Raw genomic sequence first — 4282 nt, 5'->3', positions numbered from 1 at the left:
AGAGTGTGCAGGGTTACAGAGGGAAGATGGGAGAGTGGCTCTGGGTAATTTGCTCCGACAGAGAGCTGGCACAGACACAATGGGCTGAATGGCCTCCTTCTGTGCTGTAACCATTCTAGGGTTCCGAAAATGAGGAGAGGCATTAAAAAATAAAAGGGCACAATTTAAAATTCAGTGCAGGGAGAGAGATTGTATGTGCAGAAGTCTTTGAAGGCGACAGGACAAGGTGAGAAAACTTGTTTACAAAAATCAGTTGGCATCCTTGGCTTCATTAATAGAGGAACTGGTTAAAGCTCAGCTGGAGGACTGTGTGAACCACACTTTCGGATGGAAGGTCACAGAGTGGGTATTGATACAGAAAAGGAGAAGGAAACTGAGTTACAGGTTGGCAGAGCTGAGATCGTTCTCAGAGAGAAGAAGGTTAAGGGGAGATTTCATAGAGTGTTTAAAATACTGAAGAGGCTTGACGGAGTAAATAAGAAGAAATTGTTTTCAGTGGCAGAAGGATTTGATAATCAAAGGATACAAATGGAAAGTAATTGGCAGAGGAGGCAGAGTGGGAGATGGGAATGTGTTCCACACAGCAGGTTGTTGTGATCTGGAAGGCACAGTCTGATAGGGCAGGGGAAACAGATTCCTACCCAGGTTTGAAAAGGAACATTTTACAGGGCTCCACCATTGCTACCCAGGTCTTCAGTTGCCTAGATCCTAAACTCTGGAATTCCCTCTGTACACCGCTCTGCCTCTCTAACCCCCTCTCTCCTCCTTTAAGATGCTCCGTAAAACCTCCCTCTTTGACCAGCTTTTGGTCATCTGACCAAATATCTGCTTACGTGGCTCTGTGTTGAAGTTTTGTTTGATGACCCTCCCGTGAAGTGGCTTGGCTGTTTTACCAGATTAAAGGCGCTATATTAAGGCAATTAGTTGTTGTTGAGTCTTTACACTGATCAGTGTTGTTAGAGTAGAATACAGGATAGTGAAGTGGCCCCATTCTGTGTAATAATTGACTTTTAAAAAAATCTATTGTTAAATTCAGATCTGTGAAGCACATCCATATTTCTCGGGTCTGTTATTTTGAAAAGCTTAAGAATTGCATGAGTCAAGTGAGTTCCCTAAATTTCGAAGATATATTTCATGTACTTGGTTTTATTTACCCCAGTGCTGATGTTCATTCCTGTAGCCTCTACATGGGCCCACCTCCATACACCAGGGGGCTATATGGGAGATCCCGCTCACGTGTAATTGCAATCTCCACATTTCCTCCTAGCTGTTAATTCTGGGAGACGCACCGCCATTCCAGGAGTGTTCCTAATTACACAGGGGCCATTTAACCCTTCAGAATGTGCAGTTTCCCACTGCTCACTTTGTACAAAATTCACTTCAAGCATTCTAAAGAAGGAAAGACTTGCATTTACATAGCGCCCTTCCCAATCACAGGATGCCTCTAAGCACTTTACCCTGCTCTTCTATATATAGTGCCCATGGAAATTTTATGTACATCCAATCGAGAGAGGAGACGGGGCCTCACTTTAAGGTCTCATCTGAAAAGCTCCAACAGTGCACCACTCTCTCAGTATTGACCCTCCGACAGTGCACCACTCCCTTAGTACTGACCCTTTGACAGTATGGTGCGCCCTCAGTACTGACCCTCTGACAGTGCAGTGCTCCCTCAGTACTGACCCTCTGACAGTGTGGTGCTCCCTCAGTACTGACCCTCTGACAGCATGGTTCTCCCTCAGTACTGACCCTCTGACAGTGCGGTGCTCCCTCAGTACTGACCCTCTGACAGTGCGGTGCTCCCTCCGTACTGACCCTCTGACAGTGCGGTGCTCCCTCAGTACTGACTCTCTGACAGTGCGGTGTTCCCTCAGTACTGACCCTCTGACAGTGCGGTGCGCCCTCAGTACTGACCCTCTGACAGTGCGGTGCGCCCTCAGTACTGACCCTCTGACAGTGCGGTGCTCCCTCAGTACTGACCCTCTGACAGTGCGGTGCTCCCTCAGTACTGACCCTCTGACAGTGCGGTGCTCCCTCAGTACTGACCCTCTGACAGTGCGGTGCTCCCTCAGTACTGACCCTCTGACAGTGCGGTGCTCCCTCAGTACTGACCCTCTGACAGTGCGGTGCTCCCTCAGTACTGACCCTCTGACAGTGCGGTGCTCCCTCAGTACTGACCCTCTGACAGTGCGGTGCTCCCTCAGTACTGACCCTCTGACAGTGCGGTGCTCCCTCAGTACTGACCCTCTGACAGTGCGGTGCTCCCTCAGTACTGACCCTCTGACAGCGCGGTGCTCCCTCAGTACTGACCCTCTGACAGCGCGGTGCTCCCTCAGTACTGACCCTCTGACAGTGCGGTGCGCCCTCAGTACTGACCCTCTGACAGTGCGGTGCTCCCTCAGTACTGACCCTCTGACAGTGCGGTGCTCCCTCAGTACTGACCCTCTGACAGTGCGGTGCTCCCTCAGTACTGACCCTCTGACAGTGCGGTGCTCCCTCAGTACTGACCCTCTGACAGTGCGGTGCTCCCTCAGTACTGACCCTCTGACAGTGCGGTGCTCCCTCAGTACTGACCCTCTGACAGTGCGGTGCTCCCTCAGTACTGACCCTCTGACAGTGCGGTGCTCCCTCAGTACTGACCCTCTGACAGTGCGGTGCTCCCTCAGTACTGACCCTCTGACAGTGCGGTGCTCCCTCAGTACTGACCCTCTGACAGCGCGGTGCTCCCTCAGTACTGACCCTCTGACAGCGCGGTGCTCCCTCAGTACTGACCCTCTGACAGCGCGGTGCTCCCTCAGTACTGACCCTCTGACAGCGCGGTGCTCCCTCAGTACTGACCCTCTGACAGCGCGGTGCTCCCTCAGTACTGACCCTCTGACAGCGCGGTGCTCCCTCAGTACTGACCCTCTGACAGCGCGGTTCTCCCTCAGTACTGACCCTCTGACAGTGCGGTGCTCCCTCAGTACTGACCCTCTGACAGTGCGGTGCTCCCTCAGTACTGACCCTCTGACAGTGTGGTGCTCCCTCAGTACTGACCCTCTGACAGCGTGGTTCTCCCTCAGTACTGACCCTCTGACAGTGCGGTGCTCCCTCAGTACTGACCCTCTGACAGTGCGGTGCTCCCTCAGTACTGACCCTCTGACAGTGCGGTGCTCCCTCAGTACTGACCCTCTGACAGTGCGGTGCTCCCTCAGTACTGACCCTCTGACAGTGTGGTTCTCCCTCAGTACTGACCCTCTGACAGTGCGGTGCTCCCTCAGTACTGACCCTCTGACAGTGCGGTGCTCCCTCAGTACTGACCCTCTGACAGTGCGGTGCTCCCTCAGTGCTGTGCCAGCTATGCCCAAATCTCTAATTTTCCTCCATGAAGATCATTTTACAAGTTTACTTTTTGTGGTGAAATGATCTGCGCTGCAGGTTTTATGAGGGAGGGTGACTGTTCAGAGTGCCGTTCCTAGGTCACTGAATCCTTTTTATTTTCCCAGTGCCAAAGTGTGAACCCTCACCAACCCCAAGGGCCATTGCCAGTCAGGCTGACTCTGGGAGCAGTATCAGGGTCACTCTGGAGGACCAACAACTGTGGCAGAAGTTTCACCAGATTGGCACCGAAATGATCATCAGCAAATCAGGCAGGTAAGGTGTCTCTCCACCAGGGGCAGATGGAGGGAGGCAGAGGGGCAGGACCAGGAGCAGAGAGTTAGAGGGGTAAGTGAAGGGGGGTGGGGGGGAACAGGGTCAGAGCCAACGCCAGGCACACAGCTAGTGATGCCAATAGGGGCCATTGCTAACTTCACACCTCATGCTAAAAGGGCTGCCATCTCTCTGAGCTGTTGGAGGCCTGAGCGAGTTTCCTGCAGCTGTGAGCTTGGGCATAGTCCGCCAGCAGAGGTCTGGGATCAGGCTCCTGCACTCACAGTTGGGCTCAGGTACGTGAGGAATGAGTCCCTCCCAGCAGATTTTCCCAGTTAATTCTGTGGCTATAGTGGGCAATGCCAACACTCATAGTCCAGGGACTGTGCCCAATGAGTCACTGAGCCATGTCAACCCAGAATGGTTGGAGTTGGAGCCCTACCCTCTGCCATCACAATTCACTCACCCTCTTGCAACTGGATGAACAGCCCAGAGGCTGAGTTCAAATCTCACCAATGAAGGGTGCTGATGCTGCAATACAATCAACCAATGAAGGGCTCCAATACTGGAATACAATCAACCAATGAAGGACTCTGATACTTGAATTTAATCAAGCTGCTAATCTGTAAGGGTTGGATGTGATGGCTTCCAGAGT

Source organism: Cetorhinus maximus, chromosome 12 (genome assembly GCF_964194155.1).
Source record: "Cetorhinus maximus chromosome 12, sCetMax3.hap1.1, whole genome shotgun sequence".
NCBI classification, from domain to species: Eukaryota; Metazoa; Chordata; class Chondrichthyes; order Lamniformes; family Cetorhinidae; genus Cetorhinus; species Cetorhinus maximus.
The sequence above is the reverse complement of the archived record's forward strand: the minus strand, read 5'-3'. Positions refer to the sequence as shown.